This window comes from Taudactylus pleione, unplaced genomic scaffold (assembly GCF_031769625.1).
Source record: "Taudactylus pleione unplaced genomic scaffold, aTauple2 ptg000587l, whole genome shotgun sequence".
NCBI lineage: Eukaryota > Metazoa > Chordata > Amphibia > Anura > Myobatrachidae > Taudactylus > Taudactylus pleione.
Window position 1 is genome coordinate 5,830,643 of NW_028284989.1, and position 25,185 is coordinate 5,855,827.

A 25,185-nucleotide genomic window follows, 5' to 3' on the forward strand; every position below is an offset into this window, starting at 1 on the left:
TCCCTCCACACGCCACCATCTCCGGCAAGTGGGTCCCCCCTCCTAAGTGGCGCCATTTTCCTAGTGATATTCAGGAAGATGATGCACGCACGCAAGAGAGCAAAGGTTCTTGCGGTGCCAGAGTCTTTGCTTTCTCTGCACAGCGCCATCTTTCCGAAGATGTCACTGGAAAGATGACACCATATAGTAGGGTGGACCAGGTAGGTATGCCATACTTAGACATTTATTATCTGTTCCCCGGAGAGCAGACACAGTAGGCCATTTTGGGGGGTGGGGCCGGGTTTCTGTGTCATTAGGCCCCGTCCCATCACTGCAATTATGGCGCATTTCCCAGCAATCATCTCCCTATCCCGCCCACTTCACTATAGATACGCCTAGGCTTTAATACGTATGTTACTGCAGCCGACCAACCTCTAGCATCTGCTATTATGTGGATTGCTTTACAGCCAAAACATGATCTATTGTTTTCTGTGTGAGTGATGAGAAGGACGCTCGTCGGTAACCCAAACTAAATGTTGTCACTGCTTTATATTCTACGGTGAGCTGTGGTGTCTTCTATGTTCCAGCATTTGGCTATTTGTGTACATTCTCTTGTCCCTATGACCCTTCCACTCCTTTGTGCATACAGTAACGACAGTATAACATTGTAATTAGGGATGAGCGGTGCGGATTTCTGTGTCCACTCCAAAGTCTATAGGGGCTGGCTGGACTGTGTTGTGCAGTGTCCCATAAAGGCTGTAGTCCTAGAGGGGTGCTGTAGTGTTGTCCAGGGGATGATCTGTGCATCAGAGGTGCTCCCCCCAAAGTGCACGCCAAAAAAATTTTAATTTTTTTTTTGTGTTTGTGAATTGTGTGCGCAGTAGCCGCACGTGCATCAACAAAGTAGCATCAAGCGTGCGCCTGTGTCATAAGTGAAGGGCCGGCTGGCTTGTCCGTTAAAGGGTGCTGTAACCCCCAAAGTGCACTCCCAAAAAAATAAAAAATTATTTTCTGTGTTTGTGAATTATGTGCACTGTGGCCGCACGTGCATCAACAAAGTAACGCCAAGCGTGCGCCTGTGTCATAAGTGAAGGGCCGGCTAGCTTGACCGTTAAAGGGTGCTGTAACCCCCAAAGTGCACTCCAAACAAAATAAAAAAATATTTTTTGTGTTTGTGAATTGTGTGCGCAGTAGCCGCAAGTGCATCAACAAAGTAGCGCCAAGTGTGCGCCTGTGTCATAAGTAAAGGGCCGGCTGGCTCGTCTGATAAAGGGTGGTGTAACCCCCAAAGTGCACTTCAAACAAAATCAAAAAATATTTTCTGTGTTTGTGAATTGTGTGGCACTGTGGCTGCACGTGCATCAACAAAGGAGCAGCGCCAAGCGTGCACCTGTGTCCCATAAGTAAAGGGCCGGCTGGCTCATCTGTTAAAGGGTGGTGTAACCCCCAAAGTGCACTCCAAACAAAATAAAAATAATTTTTTGTGTTTGTGAATTGAGTGCGCAGTAGCCGCACGTGTATCAACAAAGTAGCGTCAAGCGTGCGCCTGTGTCATAAGTGAAGGGCCGGCTGGCTTGACCGTTAAAGGGTGGTGTAACCCCCAAAGTGCACTCCAAACAAAATAAAAAATTATTTTTTGTGTTTGTGAATTGTGTGCACTGTACGTGCATTCTCAAAGCAGCAGCGCCAAGCGTGCGTCTGTCTGTTAAAGGGTGGTGTAACCCCCAAAGTGCACTCCAACAAAAATAAAACATTTTCTTCTGTGTTTGTGAATTGTCTGCACTGTACGTGCATCCACAAAGCAGCAGCGCCAAGCGTGCATCTGTCTGTTAAAGGGTGGTGTAACCCTCAAAGTGTGCTCCACAAAAAATAAAAAAATTCTTCTTTTTTTTCTGTCTTTGTGAATTGTGTGCACTGTAGCTGCACGTGCATCAACAAAGGAGCAGCGCCAAGCGTGCGCCTGTGTCCCATAAGTAAAGAGCCGGCTGGCTCATTTCTTAAAGGGTGGTGTAACCCACAAAGTGCACTAGTCTCCAACAAAAATAAAAAAATATTTTCTGTGTTTGTGTGCGCCTTAGCCGCACGTATATATCAATATAACATAAATGGAGCACCAAACTTTCTCAGATAAAAATAAAATAGGGAAAGATCAAGAACCACTTCCTCCTAGTGCTGAAGTTGCTGCCACTAGTGATAACATGCCATCAACGTCGTCTGCCAAGGCTGATGCCCAATGTCATAGTAGAGGGCACATACAATCCCAAATTACAAAGTTCAGGAAAATGACCTTAAAAAAAAACATTTAAATCATCTGAGGAGAAACGTAAACTTGCCAATATGTCATTTATGACACGGAGTGGTAAGGAACGGCTACGGTCTTTCCCTATGTTTATGACTAGTGGCTCAGCTTCACATGACGATGGAAGCCCTCCTCCTGCTGAAAAAATCAAACGAGTTAAGCTGGCAAAAGCACAGCGAAGAATTGTGCGTTCTAAGAAGATATCACAAATCCTCAAGGAGAGTCCAAGTGTGGTGGCGGTTGCGATACCTGACCTTTCCAGCACTGGACGGGAAGAGGTGGCTCTTTCCACCATTTGCACGCCCCCTGCAAGTGCTGAAAGGAGCACCCACAGTCCATTTGCTGATATGCAAATTGAAGATGTCACTGTTGAAGTACAACAGGATGAGGATACTGGTGTAGCTGGCGCTGAGGAGGAAGCTGGCGAGGAGGATTCTGATTATGGGTGAGCGGGTTCGGTTTTACTCGGTTTTACTCGGATCTTTTTATTGGCTATCGCCGAACACGTGTTTTGGATAGCGAATGAAATCGAGCCGAAATTGCGGTAAAGTGGCGATAAGAACCGAGTAAAACCGAGTAAAACCGAACCCGCTCACCCCTAATTCTGATGGTGATGTGGTTTGTTTAAATCAGGCTCCAGGGGAGACAGTTGTTGTCCGTGGGATGAAAAGGCCCACACGGTCATGCCTGGGCAGAAGACCAAACATTCCACTTCTTTGGTCTGGCAATATTTCTATCCAAATCCAAACAACAACTGTCTTGTCATAAGTACCATATGTAAAGGTGAAATAAGTAGGGGTAGGGACGTTAACCACCTAGGAACATCCTCCCTTATACGTCACCTGCAGCGCGTTCATAAAAAGTTACTGTCAAGTTCAGAAACTTTGGCTAAGACCGTAAGCAGTCCAGGGACACCTAAATCCCTTTGTCCTGTTGTATCCAAGCGCCTGCAAACCACACCGTCAACTCCCTCCTCATCAATTTCCTCCTTAGTCAGGATCGGAAGTAGTCCTGCAGGCCATGTCACTGGAATGACTGACTTTCCTATCCGGGATTCCTCTGGAGGATCCTGCATTGCTACGCCTACTGCTGCCGCTGCTGCTATTGCTGCTGGGAGTCGTTCATCATCCCAGAGAGGAAGTAGGAACACCACTACTTTTACTAAACAATTGACCCTCCAACAGTCTTTAGCGAGGAGGATGAAGTACGACAGCAGTCATCCTGAAGCAAAACGTATAACTGAGGCCTTGACTGCTATGTTGGTGCAGTGGGATTTAGAGAATTGATGGAGGTAGTGTGTCCCCGGTTCTAAATCCCGTCTAGATTCCACTTCACTAGGCAGGCGATACCGAGACTGTATAGAAACGTCAGATAAAGTGTCCTCAGTGTCCTGAAAAATGCTTAACCACGGACATGTGGACTAGTGGAACAGGGCAGACTAAGGACTATATGACTGTGACAGCCCACTGGGTAGATGTATCACCTTACGCAGCAACAACAACAGCGTCACCAGTAACAGTATCTCAGAAACACCAGCTCGTTCCAAGGCAGGCTATGCTGTGTATCACCAGTTTCAGTAAGAGGCACACCGCCGACAACCTCTTAGAGAAACTGAGGGAAATCATCGCCCAGTGGCTTACCCCACTTAGACTCTCCTGGGGATTTGTGATATCTGACAACGCCACCAATATTGTGCGGGCATTACATCTGGGCAAATTCCAGCACGTCCCATGTTTTGCTCACACAATAAACTTGGTGGTGCAGAATTTTCTGAAAAGCGACAGGGGAGTGCAGGAGACGTTTTGGGTGGCCCTGAAAAATTTCTGGCCACTTTCACCATTCAGTGACTGCGTGCCGAAGACTGGAGCACCAGCAAACACTCTTGAACCTGCCCCGCCATCACCTGAAGCAAGAGGTTGTGACGCGGTGGAACTCAACCCTCTATATGCTTCAGAGGATGGAGGAACAGCAAAAGGCCATTCAAGCCTATACATCCACCTATGACATAGGCAAAGGAGGGTGTATGCACCTGACTCAAGCGCAGTGGAGAATGATTTCCGTGTTGTGCAAGGTTCTCCAGCCCTTCGAACTTGCCACACGTGAAGTCAGTTCAGACACTGCCAGCTTGAGTCAGATCATGCCCCTCATCAGGCTTTTGCAGAAGCAGCTGGAGAAAGTGAAGGAGGAGCTAAGATGGAGCGATTCCGCTCGGCATGGGGAACTTGTGGATGAAGCCCTTCATTCGCTTTGCCAGGATTCCAGGGTGGTCAATCTGTTGAAATCAGACCACTACATTTTGGCCACCGTGATCGATCCTAGGTTTAAAGCCTATGTGGTGTCTCTCTTTCCGGCCGACACAAGCCTGCAGAGGTGCAAAGACCTGCTGGTGAAAACACTATCAGCTGAAGCAGAACGTGACACATCAACAGCTCCTTCTTCATTTTCTCCCGCAAATGGGGCTGCCAGGAAAAAACGTAGGTATCCTAAGCAACCCGCTGGCTGTGATGCAGGGCAGGCAGGACCAAGTTTGGACATCTGGTCCGGACTGAAGGACCTGGCAACAATTTCTGATATGTCTATTGTCACTGCATATGATACTGTCACCATTGACAGAATGGTGGAGGATTACATCGGTGACAGCATCCAAGTAGGCATGTCAGACAGTCCGTACCTGTACTGGCAGGAAAAAGAGGCAATTTGGAGGCCCCTGTACAAACTGGCTCTATTTTACCTGAGTTGCCCCCCCTCCAGTGTGTACTCCGAAAGAGTGTTTAGTGCAGCCGGGAACCTTGTCAGCGAAAGGCGTAGGAGGTTGCTTCCACAAAATGTGGAGAAGATGATGTTCATAAAAATGAATTATCAACTCTTCCATGGAGACCAGCCTCCAGAACGTACAGGGGGACCTGTGGTGGTGGATTCCAGCGGGGACGAATTAATACTCTGTGAGGATGAGGATGTACACAACACTGAAGAATGTGAGGAAACGGTGGATGAGGAGGATGAGGACGACATCTTGTCTCCGTACAGCCAGTTTGGGCAGGGACAGATTAATTGCCAGCTTGTTTTGTGGGGGCCCAAACGAACCAATCATTTCAGCCACAGTCGTGTGGCAGACCCTGTCGCTGAAATGATTGGTTTGTTAAAGTGTGCATGTCCTGTTTATACAACATAAGGGTGGGTGGGAGGGCCCAAGGACAATTCCATCTTGCACCTCTTTTTTTTCTTTGCATTATGTACTGTTTGGGGCCAGATTTTTCAAACTGCCATCCTGTCTGCCACTGCAGTGTCACTCCTAGATGGACCATGTGTTTGTGCTGCCCACTCGTATCGCTTAGCATAGTCATCCAGCTACCTCGGTGCAACCTTTTGGACATAAAAACACTATTGTGAGGTGTGAGGTGTTCAGAATAGACTGGAAATTAGAGGAAATTAAGTTTATTGAGGTTAATAATAGCATAGGAGCAGAAAAACCCACAAATTCTGTGATTTTAGCTGTTTTTATGCTTTTAAAAAAAAAAAATGCAGATCCAAAACACAAAACCCAGAACCCAAAACACGGAAGGGTGGTTTTGGCAAAACCAATCCAGATCCAAAACACGAAGAAAGATCCAGATCCAAAACCAAAACACAAAAGACGAAAAGTGGCCGGTGCACACCACTAATTGTAATTAGTTACCTAAATAAATTAGGGGTGTGCACCGGCCACTTTTCGTGTTTTGTGTTTTGGTTTTGGATCCGGATCTTTCTTCGTGTTTTGGATCTGGATTGGTTTTGCCAAAACCACCCTTCCGTGTTTTGGGTTCTGGGTTTTGTGTTTTGGATCTGAATTTTTTTTAAAAAAAAGCATAAAAACAGCTAAAATCACAGAATTTGTGGGTTTTTATACTCCTATGCAATTATTAACCTCAATAACCTTCATTTCCACTCATTTCCAGTCTATTCTGAACACCTCACACCCCAAAATATTGTTTTTATGGCCAAAAGGTTGCACCGAGGTAGCTGGATGACTATACTAAACGACAGGAGTGGGCGGCACAAACACGTGGCCCATCTAGGAGTGACACTGCAGTGGCAGACAGGATGGCAGTTTGAAAAACCTGGCCCCAAACAGTACATACTGCAAAGAAAAAAAAAGAGGTGCAAGATGGAATTGTCCTTGGGCCCTCCCACCCACCCTTATGGTTGTATAAATAGGACATGCACACTTTAACAAACCAATCATTTCAGCGCCAGGGTCTGCCACATGACTGTGGCTGAAATGATTGGTTCGTTTGGGCCCCCACAAAACAAGCTGGCAATTAATGTGTCCCTGCACAAACTGGCTCTACGGAGGCAAGATGTCGTCCTCATCCTCCTCATCCACCCATTCCTTGGATAAAACAGGAAAAAGGGATTTAGGTGTCCCTGGACTGCTTACGGTCTTACCCAAAGTTTCTGAAATTGACAGTAACTTTTTATGAATGCGCTGCAGGTGACGTATAAGGGAGGATGTTCCTAGGTGGTTAACGTCCCTACCCCTACTTATTTCACCTTTACATATGGTACATATGGCAAGACAGTTGTTGTCCGGATTTGGATAGAAATATTGCCAGACCCAAGAGGTGGAATGTTTGGTCTTCTGCCCAGGCATGACCATGATGGGCTTTTTCATCCCACGGACAACAACTCTCTCCCCCGGAGCCTGATTTAAACAAACCACATCACCATCAGAATCCTCCTCGCCAACTTCCTCCTCAGCGCCAGCTACACCAGTATCCTCATCCTGTTGTACTTCAACAGTGACATCTTCAATTTGCATATCAGCAAGTGGACTGTGGGTGCTCCATTTAGCACTTGCAGCGGGCGTGCATATGGTGGAAAGAGCCACCTCTTCCCGTCCAGTGCTGGGAAGGTCAGGGATCGCAACCGCCACCAGACTTGGACTCTCCTTGGGGATTTGTGATATCTTCTTAGAACGCACAGTTCTTCGCTGTGCTTTTGCCAGCTTAACTCGTTTGATTTTTTTAGCAGGAGGAGGGCTTCCATCGTCATGTGAAGCTGAACCACTAGTCATGAACATAGGGAAAGACCTTAGCCGTTCCTTGCCACTCCGTGTCGTAAATGCCATATTGGCAAATTTACGTTTCTCTTCAGATGATTTAAATGTTTTTTTTAAGGTCATTTTCCTGAACTTTGTCATTTGGGATTGTATGTGCCCTCTACTATGACATTGGGCATCGGTCTTGGCAGACGACGTTGATGGCATGTTATTGTCTATGTCATGACTAGTGGCAGCAGCTTCAGCACTAGGAGGAAGTGGTTCTTGATCTTTCCCTATTTTATTTTTATCGGAGAAAGTTTGGTCCTCCATTTATGTTATATTGATATATACGTGCGGCTAAGGCGCACACAAACACAGAAAATATTTTTGTTGGAGACTAGTGCACTTTGTGGGTTACACCACCCTTTAAGAAATGAGCCAGCCGGCCCTTTACTTATGCAACACAGGCGCACGCTTGGCGCTGCTCCTTTGTTGATGCACGTGCAGCTACAGTGCACACAATTCACAAACACAGAAAATATAAATTTTTTTTGTTTGGAGTGTACTTTGGGGGTTACAGCACCTTTTAACGGACAAGCCAGCCGGCCCTTTACTAATGGGACACAGGCGCACGCTTGGTGCTGCTCCTTTGTTGATGCACGTGCAGCCACAGTGCACACAATTCACAAACACAGAAAATATTTTTTTATTTTGTTTGGAGTGTACTTTGGGGGTTACAGCACCCTTTAATGGACAAGCCAGCCGGCCCTTTATTTATGGGACACAGGCGCACGCTTGGCGCTGCTCCTTTGTTGATGCACGTGCAGCCACAGTGCACATAATTCACAAACACAGAAAATATTTTTTATTTTGTTTGGAGTGCTCTTTGGGGGTTACAGCACCCTTTAACGGTCAAGCCAGCCGGCCTTTTACTTATGACACAGGCGCACGCTTGGCACTACTTTGTTGATGCACGTGCGGCTACTGTGCACACAATTCACAAACACAGAAAAAATATTTTTTTTTTTGCACTTGGGGGGAGCACAACTGAATGACAGAGCACCCCCTGGGCAACACTACAGCACCCCTTTAGGACTGGGACACTGCACAGGACTTTGGAGTGGACACAGCCCCTATGGACAACTGACTGCACAACACAGTCCAGCCAGCCCCTATGGGCTTTGGAGGAGTGGACACAGCCCCTATGGACAACAGCAGCACAGCGCAGCACAGCACAGCACAACACTACACTACACAGCCCAGCCAGCCCTAACTCCCACCCTCCCTCTTCACTGTCCACAGTCGAGTGAGAAAATGGCGCCGACGGGGGTACCTTATATAGGATCCAAAACCCGCGAGACCCGGAAGGCGGGATGATGACGTTTTGCCTCGATTTCAGATCCGAGTCAGGCGGGAAAAGTCGAGCCTGACTCAGAATAAAAAATAAATATAATAATTTTTGCACTACAAAAATGAATGTCAACCCCATTCCCAATATAGACTCACAACATGCACAATGTGGGAGGGTTGATGCAATTTCCCACACAATTTACTTTTTATGATTTTTAAGAATCGCTATTGCTAAAGTGTACACAGTTGGCACCACTGCAATCACGCAGAGCCATGTCAGAGTGATTGACAGGCCGTGAGCGTTTGGGGGTGGTGACAAGGGGGTGGTCGGAGAAACGCAGGTGTGTCTGACCGTTGGAACGTCGTAGCGCAGGCATGCATAAATTAGCCATTGCAAATGCATACTCAGCTTGAGTACTTACTGCGTGCAACGAAGTTAGCAATTTCTAAGTAAGGTCAGGGCTGCTGTAATTCTGTGTGAGGGGCCTGAAGTCACTCCAGGCGGGGATGTAGACATTAGGTAGACAATAAAAACAATCACATTTTTCAGCGCTCTGTAGTAGGGGTATATGAAAGGTAGGAGGATGTATATGTAAATGTGATACACCAAAAATTGCCCTCCTTGAACTCTGATAATCGTCTCTATATAGATGTTCCCGTTCAGTCAAGATTGTATCTCCGACAACATAAAAAATAAAACAAACAAAATTCTTATAGTATAGTAAGTTCAAAAGTACATATGTGGATCTCAAAAATATGGGAAAGGGTCCAAATCTTCCTTATTTCATCAAAATCAAACGTGCTCTAATCATAGGAGGATCACCTTATCACATTATAATGTCGGCATCCATAATATTGACACCAAAATGTAGACAGCTGTGATGTTGACATTGCTAAAATGTTGACAGGCAACACATTTACATTCTCAGAATGTCAACATGTGAAGTGTTCACATTGTCAGAATGTCGGCATTAGGATTAGGCTGCGGAATGGGAGGGTTAGGGTGAGGCACTAGGGGGAGGTTAGGGTTAGGCTGCGGGATAGGATGAGGCACTAGGGGGAGGTTAGGATAGGCTGCATAATGGGAGGGTTAGGGTGAAGCACTAGGAAGAGGTTAGGGTAGATTGCGGGATGGGAGGGTTATGGTGAGGCACTAGGGGGAGGTAAGGATGGGCTGCGGGAAGGGAGTGTTAAGGTGAGGCACTAGGGGGAGGTTAGGATAGGCTGCAGGATGAGAGGGTTAGGGTGAGGCACTAGGGGGAGGTTAGAGTAGGCTGCGGGATAGGATGAGGCACTATGGGGAGGTTAGGGTAGGCTGCGGGATGGTAGGTTAGGGTGAAGCAGGATGGGAGGGTTAGGGTGAGGAACTAGGGGGAGGTTGGTATGGGCTGCGGGATGGGAGATTAGGGTGAGGCAAAATGGGAGGTTAGGGTGAGGCACTAGGGGGAGGTTAGGATGGGCTGCGGGAAGGGAGGGTTAGGGTGATGCACTAGGGGGAGGTTAAGATAGGCTGCAGGATGTGAGGATTAGAGTGAGGCACTAGGGGGAGGTTAGAATAGGCTGCGGGATAGGATGAGGCACTAGGGGGAGGTTAGGGTGGGCTGCAGGATGGGAGGTTAGGGTGAGGCAGGATGGGAGGTTAGGGTGAGGCAGGATGGGAGGGTTAGGATGAGGAATTAGGGGGAGGTTAGGATGGGCTGTGGGATGGGAGGTTAGGGTGAGGCAGGATGGGAGGTTAGGGTGAGGCAGGATGGGAGGGTTAGGGTGAGGCACTAGGGGGAGGTTAGGATAGGCTGCGGGATGGGAGGGTTAGGGTGAGGCACTAGGATGGGCTGCGTGATGGGAGAGTTAGGGTCAGGCACTAGGGGGAGGTTAGGATTCCTGTGAATTCTGAGTATCAGAGTGTATGACCCAGCGCTGCATATTCCACCTCTGGGTCATCGGAGGCAGACGTTAAGGTGAGGCACTAGGGGGAGGTTAAGATAGGCTGCAGGATGAGAGGGTTAGGATGAGGCACTATGGGGAGGTAAGGGTAGGCTGCGGGATGGTAGGTTAGGGTGAGGCAGGATGGGAGTGTTAGGAACTAGGGGGAGGTTAGGATGGGCTGCGGGATGGGAGGTTAGGGTGAGGCAAAATGGGAGGTTAGGGTGAGGCACTAGGGGGAGGTTAGGGTGATGCACTAGGGGGAGGTTAAGATAGGCTGCAGGATGTGAGGGTTAGAGTGAGGCACTAGGGGGAGGTTAGAGTAGGCTGCGGGATAGGATGAGGCACTAGGGGGAGGTTAGGGTAGGCTGCGGGATGGGAGGTTAGGGTGAGGCAGGATGGGAGGTTAGGGTGAGGCCGGAAGGGAGGGTTAGGGTGAGGAATTATGGGGAGGTTAGGATGGGCTGCGGGATGGGAGGTTAGGGTGAGGCAGGATGGGAGGTTAGGATGGGCTGCTGGATGGGTTAGGATGAGGCAGAATGGGAGGTTAGGGTGAGGCAGGATGGGAGGGTTAGGGTGAGACACTAGGGGGAGGTTATTATAGGCTGCGGGATGGGAGGGTTAGGGTGAGGCACTAGGATGGGCTGCGTGATGGGAGGGTTAGGGTGAGGCACTAGGATGGGCTGCGTGATGGGAGGTTAGGGTGAGGCAGGATGGGAGGTTAGAGTGAGGCAGGATGGGAGGTTAGAGTGAGGCAGGATGGGAGGTTAGGATGGGCTGCGGGATGGGAGGTTAGGGTGAGGCAGGATGGGAGGTTAGAGTGAGGCAGGATGGGAGGGTTAGGGTGAGGGACTAGGGGGAGGTTAGGATAGGCTGTGGGATGGGAGGGTTAGGGTGAGGCACTAGGATGGGCTGCGTGATGGGAGAGTTAGGGTGAGGCACTAGGGGGAGGTTAGGATTCCTGTGAATTCTGAGTATCAGAGTGTATGACCCAGCGCTGCATATTCCACCTCTGGGTCATCGGAGGCAGACATTTTCTTTATATAACCTGTAGTAGCTGTTGCGCCCATTGATTGGGTCAGCAGCTGTAACATATGTTCCTCTATCTTTTAGTGAGAGTCCCACAAAGTTACTATAGTGTGAAAAACTTCCTCCATTTTTATAGTATTAGGTGTATGTACAAATCTAGGTGCTTTTAGATAACAAGCCAGTTTACACAAATAAATATATCTATTTCTTTCAGTAAAGCAACAGTTATTCAAGTTTAACACAGAAAAATAAAACACTGGGTTTTTTTTTATTCAGCAATGCAAGGGTTAAACAGAACACATGGAAAACTTTTTTTATTCTCTTTCAGCACTGCAGTATGTGAGCCTTGCTAAACAGGTGAACTTAATTACACAGCATGAACACTAATTAACATTTTATATGTCTCTAGCACCCTAGTAAATAACAAGGAAAGCAACTTTTTTTTTTTTTAGTACACACAAACAGCTTTTCTTACAGTGCACAGCAAGTGAGTGTCTTTAATATAACAGCGTTTTTTGTGGTTCACCAACCGTACTCACGTATATTTACCGTTCTGCCTTGTCAGATCCTTTGCTATGCGCGATTGCACTGCGGCACAGCAGTATAGATTTCCCGTACGGGCCACCAAATATAACATGGGGTATAGAAATGGGGATTCAGACAGTCAAGTATTCAGTAAATCAGTGTCTTTTAATGGCAGAAGACACTGCACTACATGAGCTTAGGCCTGGGCACACACATGCACATAACAGAAAATAAATTAATAAACACAAAAGTCCCAGCACTCCTCGTGCTGAGTACTCACAATCGGCCATGCTATCCCAGTATAGCCCTTTCCCTGGTACTAGAACATTCAATCCTACTACCTGGCTGCTATACAGCATCAGGGCAAAGAGCATCAGGCGTGTCTTCCTCTGCTGCTCAGTGATGAGCTGCAGCTGGGTCTGTGCAACTATGAAAATATGGAGTTCCACACCTCCCTTGCTGCAAACTGGACAGGGTTCATTCTAGACTCCCTTGCAGGGATCTGAACCCACAGGACTGTGGGCTATCTAGGTGAGAGACAACCCCTCTCACCACGATTATATATAAATTAATATATATATATATATATATATATATATATATATGGTGTTCACTCTAGCTCCGGTGGCAGGCAGGGCACCGGAGCTAGAGAGGGCAACTTTGTGCGCGTCCGAAAAAGGGGCATGGCCATGAAAAGGGTGCGTGTCTATAAGACGCGTCCCCTTTTCGTCATACTTGGGGGCGTGCCCGGCACTTCCGGACAGCCCCCAAGCGCTGCAAACAGTGAGAATAGATGCCGGGTGCATGCGCCCGGCGTCTATTCTCCGGCGGTGACCGGGTCACGGCACTCGCAGGCTGTGAGGGCAGGGCGCTTTTTGCCCTCCTTCTGGAGGGCAGGGTGCTTTTTGCCCTCTAGAAGGAGGGCAGGGCGTCGCGCCCCGCTAAAACAGCCTAGCGGGAACGCTATATATATATACACACATACGTATATATATATAAACATGATTTTGTGGGCATACTTAATAATTGTTAGTTACTGTACTTTCTTTTGTACACAAAAAGGAAGATTATATTTGCTGTATTATAGAGAGTTTCTCCTTTAAACCAATATAATACTAAATGTGTTTTTCGCTAATAAAACCAACGTTGATTAAAAAATTGTTGTACTTATGACCTGGCTGGGTGTAAATGTAACTCTGTAAAAATCCTGAAGTGTGGAATTAGTAGTTGTGATAATTCACAGGAGAATTCATATAAATTGCTAACATTAGCTACATAAGAAACATCTGCGTTCATCATGCGTGAAAAAAAAACATCCCCTGAGAAATTACCATTTCTTTTAGAATAACATAACAAAAACAGTCCTGTTACACGAACACTAAATTTACAAAACTAGCGCATTAATCTGCTAACATGACAACACTAAAGTAACCCCTGTACCAGCCAATCAGATGGTAGCTATTAAATCTTGTTAACCACTTAACTGGCACAAGTTATGGCTTTTCTCTAACACAGTGGCATGTCATGCCACTGTGCCCTCCTCCTCCATCCGTGGATTTTCTTCGCTTCCTTCGCTGATAAAGCGGTCTCTGACCACCAAAATTACATGCCTATTTTGAGCCCCAGAATGCCATGTGAACGTCATTCTGGGGAGCTTGTGCTGATAAAAACAGTGCATAGAAGTGAACGTTAAAGGTGCATACACACGTAACGATTTTTTGAACGATTTGTCGTTAATGATGTCGTTATCGTTCAATCGTTCAAAAAATAGTTCAGTTTCTGAGTTAAAAAGATGAACGATAATCGTTCAAGCGCACTCCCATTTGTAGTTCATCGTCCATTTCAGACTGTCCAACATAACGATTTTCATTAAGGGAAAGAACATTTTTCGTTCATCTTTGTAAAGATCATTCATTACACTTCAAAAAATCGTTCACTTTTTCAAGGGAAAACCTGACAGAAAATTGTTGGTTACAAAATCATTACGTGTGTGTGCACCTTATTAGATAAAGGCACTGGGTAGGGCTCTATTGTCCCTGGAGGGATGAAGGGGTACCATACTTCTATGGCGACTCATAGCACTAGGGGGAGTGAAAGTGTCGCAGTGGGATCCTATAGACACTAGTGAGTGAGAGGGATAATGCCACTGAGGATCTATTGACGATGGGCAGGACCACTGAGAGACCTTACAAGCCTAGTTGCGAGTTGGGGGGCATGGTCATAGATAGGAGCGTGGCAACGCCCCTCTCGTTTGTTAGTTCACTTATCTGTATTTGCTTTGGGTGGCACAAACTCAGCATAATGGGGCATGGGAATGGCATACTGGGAGTGTGGCTATGCCCCTTGGCAATTCCAAGCTCCTACAAGGATGAGACAATGGGAGCCTATGGACACCACCCAGACATATTGGAGGTTTATAGTTACAATATACAAAGCTTACTGTAATAAAAATAAAAGTATAAAAACTAAATTTTATCTTGTCATAATAAATTATATATATAAGCGGTATAGCAACAATAAACAGAATTTAGAAATACTACTCCCAAATTCTAGAACTAATTTAACAAAAGAATAAAGGTTTTAGGGTTACTGAGGTGGATTCCTCAGAAAGCTACTGACCACCGTGATAGACCTGGTAGAAGTTACTATACTTTTACATTAGCAGCTCTGTGTCTTGACGTCTTGGAGGCCATTTTGAACTTTCTCAGTTAAAGTCGTGTTGATTGGCCTTTGTAGTTAAATAGGAACTTCAATGAAACAAGGTATGAACAATACTTTCTTTATCTGTTATGTTGAGGTTTTTGCATTAGGTGAAGAATTTGGGTCGATTCAGCCAACTTGCAGACCTCTAGCTGGAATTTAATTATCCTGCAGCACTAAAAAGATAACACAATAAAAAAAACATTACTTCTAACATTACGTCAAAAAGATGTACACCCTTGCACATGTAATTATATATAAAATACAGAAATTGCCCTTATCTTGCGCCAACTATAACAGCTGCACCTCTAAGAGGATCCCCTGTTAGCAGTAGGACCCCACAACAAATATTCAAAGCACAACAGCTAGAGGGCGCTAAATACCATATATAATTTTATTGAATATTCAATATGTCCATCAACATGTACATAATTAATGCGTCTTAGTGTGATTTGTTTTTCCTGCTTGAGCCAACAAACAAGTTCTTTATTACTGTGTTGAGCATCCAAGGAGTTCTGTAAATAAACCCACTCACCAAGAAATCACCCAGGATAATGGCCTCATTAGTTGGAATCAGAATACATTTTTATTAATGAAAAAAATAATTGAAATTTTTTTTTACATCATGCAATAAAAAGGTGCCATTAGCAGCGCCACTTTCAAAGAGATGGAATTCAATTTTGCCAAAACCCTTCCGGGTGTGAGCTCGATGGCAGGGACTTCAAATCGTGGCAATTAAATATGGCACCCAAACCCTACGCCTTTCAACCCTCGAAGGGACTTCTTCAGGGGTATTGGATCAAAAGTTCAATACTAAAATAGGAAATAGATTCACATGTACAGGATCTGGTTTATGTGAAGCCATGTTTTTTTTGCAGACTGTCGCTTTAAAACTCCCCATTGATAAAAGGACCTGGGAAGGCAAAATGTGTCTACTTGCAATCTACTCAGACTCTTCTCTGATTCATGAAGTGACATTATCATAACCCACACAACCAACTCCCATTTTGTTCCAGCAAATCTCATAGACATTGGGTAACATTCATGGATCTCCTACCTAACAGCTTGACTAGGCCAACTAATGGCAGGTGTTTGAGACCATAGTAAGGCAGTTGTCCCACCATATCCATGGACAACTCAAGATGTTGTTTTTTCCACACAACGTTAAGGTGGAGAAGCATCAAGGTTTATGGCCAAGTCTAGCAGCCATCCGAGGAAGTATCGCCCGGATAGCAGAGGTCACAGGTTAAGGTTTATACAAGAAAGGGGTCCTGGTAGTTGGATATTCACACTTTAGTGCAAGTCTATTCCCCACCGAGACAACTAATTCTGCTAAAAACACTGGTTGTAGCGTTATGATTATTAGAAAATCCGACACACGAGGCCTTGTCGTGTGCCAACAAAACTGACTACAATCTCGTCATCATATATGTGTGAAATAAGGTTTGTGCTCTCCATCTTGTAGCATTAAATCAAGTTGTGAGGGTGCGACCACATGTAACACTTGTCATTTGTTGATCTCGGCACTACTTGCCGACAGAAAGCCTAGGAATTTATCTAAACTTCGTCAGACTTCAAGCACTGTATTGTCATATAGTCGTCAAAGGGATAACATGTCAGCAGTTGGAGGCGAACTACAAAGTAAGACCGTATATAAGAAAGAGGTTTGTGCATCCTAGTAACATTTACAGAATACAAAGTAAGGCCCTGATTCAGAGCCGGACGCTATTTGCGCTCGCTCGTTCAGAAAAAGGGGGTGGCTATTTAAATGAACCATTCGCTCTTTGTGGTCTGTTCACGCCTCTATGTCTGAACGAGCGAACAAAACATGCGGTCGTATTTTGGAAAAAGACGCCCCCTGGCCGCTCGCATCATACGTCATGTCCGCTATTTAATAGATTAATCGAGTACATCGAACAGCGTATGAACTGCTCGCTATTCTTGTGGTTGGTTTTTCCTACCGCAATCATGCGATCAGTTCTGACTATAAAATAACCCAGTGACGTGGTCAATGATGCTGCTGTATTAATTATGCACACCCATAAAACGCCCGTTTTGACCTTTAAGCACGCCTGCGTTCTGATCTCCACTCCCCGTTTTCAAGCACCTTCCTCTGTTACCACCCACAAACGCCTCACTCTGTCACTCAAAATAGCAGGCATTCGCTATTTTGCGAGCACACGATTTTCGGCCGCACTGACTGGTTCGCGCATGCGTATTACAATCCGTACGCATGCGCAGTTGTGCGAACATCGCTCGGAACGAACGAGCGGCCGCTTACGAGCGGCTCTGAATGAAGCCCTAAGGCTATAGAAACCATCCAATCAGTGCTCTGCATAAAAACAAACCCCTGATGTGCAGTAAGTCACAATGTTCCAAATTTGCAGAGAACTGAACCAGCCATAGCGTGAGAATGTTAGGAACAAGAAATGTCCCAGACATTATCACTCTGACATTCTGATAGATGGGGGAAGGTCGGGGGACGTTTTAATATTACATATTTAACTGGGGAGTCCAAAAATTCCCTTATCGACTAGTGCCAAGGCTTTTTTTTGCAACCACTACATCCGTGAGTATCTCGCTTTGTGGAAGTGTTAATTACATTTCATGTATTATACACTGCATCATCAGCATCCAGGATATGTACTAAGCTCTGGGGGCCTGTCTGTAAAACAATACAAATGGAAATATTATGATGTCTGTACATAGCTTATTATTATTATAGTCTGGCTGGAGATTGTTTCTTCCTCCCTGTGTGATGGGGACAGTAACACAGTAACTAACTAGCAGCAGTCTTCATTGTTACTAGGAAAACATGTTTTGTAGATTTAAGGAATGTGGGTGATATTTAACTTCCTATTGTGTTTTTGTGCTTCTTTGAAGTTGACTGTTTCAGTAAAGGAGCCAACGAGAAGATATTCTCAGCCCGGGCAATGAACAGCCTGCTAACACTGGAAACAAATTAAAGGGAAGACATGGCTTGCTGGAATATGTAGTACCACAACTGGTTGGCTAAGTCATGTAGGAAGGACAGCAGGGTATACGGGCTGGGGGGGGGAAGGGCAAGGTGCCATCTGCCCCTCCGGGCCGGTATGATTAAGCCCTGGAAGGGGCGCAGGTGCCTGCTGCCATGCACTGCATACACCAGCAGGGGTTACTCAGATGTCCAATGATCACGCAGATGATGCAGCTCTGCGTCCAGTGATGCAGCAGCGGATCACAGAAGCTGGCAAGAGGAGTCTACTCACACCCGACGCCTCCTGCGTCATTAGCGTATTTTTGCACAGCCACAGCCCACAGAGTCGCAGCGGCTGCAGCTGTAGTGTCCGTCCCTGAATCAGCCTCAATGTGTTTATTGTGCTGATGCTTAAATGTTCCTGTGACTCCTTTCCTGGGAGCTGTTATTATAGGAGTTATTTAGTTATTACATAGAATTATTTTTGTAACACACTGTTTCTGCTGTTACACACCGAGCACCGCATCTACACCCCGAGTAATACATCTACACACCGAGCACCACATCCACACACCGAGCACCACATCCACACACCGAGCACAGCATCTACACACCGAGCATTGCATCTACACCCCGAGCACTGCATCCACACACCGAGCACCACATCCACACACCGAGCACCGCACCTACACACCGAGCACTGCATCTACACCCCGAGCACCGCACCTACACACCGAGCACTGCATCTACACTCCGAGCACCGCATCTACACTCCGAGCATTTTTTGTGTGTTTGTGAATTGTGTGCGCAGTAGCCGCACGTGCATCAACAAAGTAGTGCCAAGCGTGCGCCTGTGTCATAAGTAAAGGGCCGGCTGGCTTGACCGTTAAAGGGTGCTGTAACCCCCAAAGTACACTCCAGTCCAAACCAGAAAAAAAATTATTTTCTGTGTTTGTGAATTGTGTGCGCAGTAGCCGCACGTGCATCAACAAAGTAGTGCCAAGCGTGCGCCTGTGTCATAAGTAAAGGGCCGGCTGGCTTGACTGTTAAAGGGTGCTGTAACCCCCAAAGTACACTCCAGTCCAAACAAAAAAAAAAAATATTTTCTGTGTTTGTGAATTGTGTGCGCAGTAGCCGCACGTGCATCAACAAAGTAGTGCCAAGCGTGCGCCTGTGTCATAAGTAAAGGGCCGGCTGGCTTGACCGTTAAAGGGTGCTGTAACCCCCAAAGTACACTCCAGTCCAAACCAAAAAAAAAATTATTTTCTGTGTTTGTGAATTGTGTGCGCAGTAGCCGCTTGTGCATCAACAAACTAGTGCCAAGCGTGCGCCTGTGTCATAAGTAAAGGGCCGGCTGGCTTGACCGTTAAAGGGTGCTGTAACCCCCAAAGTACACTCCAAACCAAAAATATATATATTTTCTGTGTTTGTGACTTGTGTGCACTGTAGCTGCACGTGCATCAACAAAGGAGCAGCGCCAAGCGTGCGCCTGTGTCCCATAAGTAAAGAGCCGGCTGGCTCATTTCTTAAAGGGTGGTGTAACCCACAAAGTGCACTACTCTCCAGCAAAAATAAAAAAATATTTTCTGTGTTTGTGTGCGCTTTAGCCGCACGTATATATCAATATAACATAAATGGAGGACCAAACTTTCTCCGATAAAAATAAAATAGGGAAAGATCAAGAACCACTTCCTCCTAGTGCTATTGCTGCTGCTGGGAGTTGTTCATAATCCCAGAGAGGAAGTAGGAACATCACTACTTTTACTAAACAATTGACCCTCCAACAGTCCCTAGCGATGAGGATGAAGTACGACAGCAGTCATCCTGAAGCAAAACGTATAACTGAGGCCTTGACTGCTATGTTGGTGTTAGACGTGCGTCCGGTATCCGCCATTAGTGCAGTGGGATTTAGACAATTGATGGAGGTAGTGTGTCCCCGGTCTAGATTCCCGTCTAGATTCCACCTGCATCCTCAAAGCAGCAGCGACAAGCGTGCGTCTGTCTGTTAAAGGGTGGTGACACCCTCAAAGTGTGCTACACAAACAATAAAAATAGTTCTTTTTTTTCTGTCTTTGTGAATTGTGTGGGCTGTAGCCGCACTTGCATCCTCAAAGCAGCAGCGACAAGCGTGCGTCTGTCTGTTAAAGGGTGGTGTAACTCTCAAAGTGCTCCAAAAAATAAAAAAACTATTTTTTTAATGTGTTTGTGACTTGTGTGCGATGTAGCCGCACTTGCATCCTTAAAGCAGCAGCGACAAGCGTGCGTCTGTCTGTTAAAGGGTGGTGACACCCTCAAAGTGTGCTACACAAACAATAAAAATATTCTCCATCTTTTTTCTGTCTTTGTGAATTGTGTGGGCTGTAGCCGCACCTGCATCCTTAAAGCAGCAGCGACAAGCGTGCGTCTGTCTGTTAAAGGGTGGTGTAACCCTCAAAGTGCTCCTAAAAATAAAAAACTATTTTTTTAATGTGTTTGTGACTTGTGTGCGATGTAGCCGCACGTGCATCAACATAGTAGCAGCGCCAAGTGTGCGCCTGTGTCATAAGTCAAGGGCTGCTTTGGACATCTGGTCCGGACTGAAGGATGTGCCAACAATTTCTGACAAGTCTACTGTCACTGCATATGATACTGTCCTCAAAGCAGCAGCGACAAGCGTGCGTCTGTCTGTTAAAGGGTGGTGACACCCTCAAAGTGTGCTACACAAACAATTAAAATATTGTTATTTTTTTTTCGGTCTTTGTGAAATGTGTGGGCTGTAGCCACACCTGCATCCTTAAAGCAGCAGCGACAAGCGTGCGTCTGTCTGTTAAAGGGTGGTGTAACCCTCAAAGTGCGCTCCACAAACAATAAAAATATTCTTCTTTTTTTCTGTCTTTGTGAATTGTGTGGGCTGTAGCCGCACTTGCATCCTCAAAGCAGCAGCGACAAGCGTGCGTCTGTCTGTTAAAGGATTACATCGGTGACAGCATCCAAGTAGGCATGTCAGACAGTCCGTACCTGTACTGGCAGGAAAAAGCAGCAATTTGGAGGTCCCTGTACAAACTGGCTCTATTTTACCTGAGTTGCCCCCCCTCCAGTGTGTACTCCGAAAGAGTGTTTAGTGCAGCCGGGAACCTTGTCAGTGAAAGGCGTAGGAGGTTGCTTCCACAAAATGTGGAGATGATGTTCATAAAATGAATTATCAACTCTTCCAGGGAGACCAGCCTCCAGAACGTACAGAGGGACCTGTGGTTGTGGATTCCAGCGGGGACGAATTAATACTCTGTGAGGATGAGGATGTACACAACACTGAAGAGGGTGAGGAATCGGTGGATGAGGAGGATGAGGACGACATCTTGCCTCCGTAGAGCCAGTTTGTGCAGGGACACATTAATTGCCAGCTTGTTTTGTGGGGGCCCAAACGAACCAATCATTTCAGCCACAGTCGTGTGACAGACCCTGGCGCTGAAATGTTTGGTTTGTTAAAGTGTACATGTCCTGTTTATACAACATAAGGGTGGGTGGGAGGGCCCAAGGACAATTCCATCTTGCACCTCTTTTTTTTCTTTGCATTATGTATAGTTTGGGGCCTAGTTTTTCAAACTGCCATCCTGTCTGCCACTGCAGTGCCACTCCTAGATGGACCACGTGTTTGTGCCGCCCACTCGTATCTCTTAGCATAGTCATCCAGCTACCTTGGTGCAACCTTTTGGACATAAAAACACTATTGTGAGGTGTGAGGTGTTCAGAATAGACTGGAAATGAGTGGAAATTAAGGTTATTGAGGTTAATAATAGCATAGGAGCAGAAAAACCCACAAATTCTGTGATTTTAGCTGTTTTTATGCTTTTTTTAAAAAAAATACAGATCCAAAACACAAAACCCAGAACCCAAAACACGGAAGGGTGGTTTTGGCAAAACCAATCCAGATCCAAAACACGAAGAAAGATCCAGATCCAAAACCAAAACACAAAACACGAAAAGTGGCCGGTGCACACCCCTAATCTACACCCCGAGTACCGCATCTACACTCCGAGCACTGCATCTACACACCGAGCACCGCATCTACACTTCGAGCACTGCATCTACACACCGAGCACCGCATCTACACACCGAGCACCGCATCCACACCCCGAGCACCGCATCTACACACCGAGCACCGCATCTACACCCCGAGCACCGCAGCTACACATCGAGCACCGCATCTACACCCCGAGCACCGCATCCACACACCGAACACCGCAACTACACACCGAGCACCGCAACTACACACCGAGCACCGCATCTACACCCCGAGTACCGCATCTACACTCCGAGCACTGCATCTACACTCCGAGCACCGCATCTACACTCCGAGCACTGCATCCACAAACCGAGCACCGCATCTTCAGTCCGAGCACCGCATCTACACACCAAGCGCCGCATCTACACACCGAGCACCACATCAACACTCCGAGAACCGCATCTACACTCCGAGCACCGCATCCACACACCAATCACCGCATCTACACACCGAGCACCGCATCTACACTCCGAGCACCGCAGCTACACACCGAGCACCGCAGCTACACCCCGAGCACCGCAGCTACACACCGAGCACCGCCTCTACACACCGAGCACCGCATCTACACCCCGAGCATTGCATCCACACACCGAGCACCGCATCTACACACCGAGCATCGCATCTACACCCCGAGTACCGCATCTACACTCCGAGCACTGGATCTACACACCGAGCACTGGATCTACACACCGAGCACTGCATCTACACACCGAGCACCGCATCTACACCCCGACTACCGCATCTACACTCCGAGCACCACATCCACACACCGAGCACCGCATCTACACACCGAGCAACGCATCTACACCCCGAGCATTGCATCCACACACCGAGCACCGCACCGAGCACCGCATCTACACCCCGAGCACCGCAGCTACACACCGAGCACCGCATCTACACCCCGAGCACCACATCCACACACGGAGCACCACATCTACACCCGGAGCACCGCAACTACACACCGAGCACCGCATCTACAACCCGAGCACCACAGCTACACACCGAGCACCGCCTCTACACACCGAGCACCTCTTCCACACACCGAGCACCGCATCCACACTCCGAGCACCGCATCCACACACCGAGCACCGCATCTACACCCCGAGCAACGCATCTACACCCCGAGCACCGCATCTACACTCCGAGCACCGCATCTACACTCCGAGCACCGCATCTACACTCCGAGCACCGCATCCACACACCGAGCACCGCATCTACACACCGAGCAACGCATCTACACCCCGAGCACCGCATCTACACACCGAGCACTACATCTACACACCGAGCACCGCATCTACACTCCGAGCACCGCATCTACACACCGAGCAACGCATCTACACACCGAGCATCGCATCTACACTCCGAGCACCGAGCACCGCATCTACACTCCGAGCACCGCATCTACACTCCGAGCACCGCATCTACACACCGAGCACCGCATCTACACACCGAGCATCGCATCTACACTCCGAGCACCGCATCCACACACCGAGCACCGCATCTACACCCCGAGCAACGCATCTACACCCCGAGCACCGCGTCTACACACCGAGCACCTCTTCCACACACCGAGCACCGCATCCACACTCCGAGCACCGCATCCACACACCGAGCACCGCATCTACACCCCGAGCAACGCATCTACACCCCGAGCAACGCATCTACACTCCGAGCACCGCATCTACACACCGAGCACCGCATCCACACTCCGAGCACCGCATCCACACTCCGAGCACCGCATCCAGACACCGAGCACCGCATCTACACACCGAGCAACGCATCTACACCCCGAGCACCGCATCTACACTCCGAGCACCGCATCTACACTCCGAGCACCGCATCTACACTCCGAGCACCGCATCCACACACCGAGCACCGCATCTACACACCGAGCACCGCATCTACACACCGAGCACCGCATCTACACTCCGAGCACCGCATCCACACACCGAGCACAGCATCTACACACCGAGCACCGCATCTACACACCGAGCACCTCTTCCACACCCCGAGCACCGCATCTACACACCGAGCACCGCATCTACACACCGAGCACCTCTTCCACACACCGAGCACCGCATCTACACTCCGAGCACCGCATCCACACACCGAGCACCGCATCTACACCCCGAGCAACGCATCTACACCCCGAGCACCGCATCTACACTCTGAGCACCGCATCTACACACCGAGCACCGCATCTACACTCCGAGCACCGCATCTACACACCAAGTACCGCATCCACACACCGAGCACCGCATCCACACACCGAGCACCGCATCTACACTCCGAGCACCGCAACTACACACCGAGCACCGCATCTACACCCTGAGCACCGCATCTACACACCGAGCACCGCATCTACACCCCGAGCATTGCATCCACACGCCGAGCACCGCATCTACACTCCGAGCACCGCATCTACACCCCGAGTACCGCATCTACACCCCGAGCACCGCATCTACACTCCGAGCACCGCATCTACACTCCGAGCACCGCATCTACACACCGAGCACCGCATCTACACCCCGAGCACCGCAGCTACACACCGAGCACCGCATCTACACACCGAGCACCGCATCTACACCCCGGGCATCGCATCTACACTCCGAGCACCGCATCTACACCCCGAGTACCGCATCTACACTCCGAGCACCGCATCCACACACCGAGCATTGCATCCACACACCGAGCACCGCATCTACACACCGAGCATCGCATCTACACCCCGAGTACCGCATCTACACTCCGAGCACTGGATCTACACACCGAGCACTGGATCTACACTCCGAGCACCGCATCTACACTCCGAGCACCGCATCTACACTCCGAGCACCGCATCCACACACCGAGCACCGCATCTACACACCGAGCAACGCATCTACACCCCGAGCACCGCATCTACACACCGAGCACTACATCTACACACCGAGCACCGCATCTACACTCCGAGCACCGCATCTACACACCGAGCAACGCATCTACACACCGAGCATCGCATCTACACTCCGAGCACCGAGCACCGCATCTACACTCCGAGCACCGCATCTACACTCCGAGCACCGCATCTACACACCGAGCACCGCATCTACACACCGAGCATCGCATCTACACTCCGAGCACCGCATCTACACTCCGAGCACCGCATCCACACACCGAGCAACGCATCTACACCCCGAGCAACGCATCTACACCCCGAGCACCGCGTCTACACACCGAGCACCTCTTCCACACACCGAGCACCGCATCTACACTCCGAGCACCGCATCCACACACCGAGCACAGCATCTACACACCGAGCACCGCATCTACACACCGAGCACCTCTTCCACACCCCGAGCACCGCATCTACACACCGAGCA

General features: G+C 48.1%; 1 protein-coding gene across 1 annotated transcript in view; it reads right to left on the reverse strand.

Annotated features, from left to right (window-relative positions):
- Positions 1-14,905: 14,905 nt before the first annotated feature.
- The window catches only part of LOC148481301 (signaling lymphocytic activation molecule-like), a 106,449-nt gene continuing 96,169 nt past the window's right edge, over positions 14,906-25,185 (reverse strand). The window contains exon 7 of the mRNA XM_088453763.1: positions 14,906-15,001. The gene's annotated coding sequence lies outside the window, so the exon portion shown is untranslated. The remainder of the gene's footprint in view (positions 15,002-25,185) is intronic.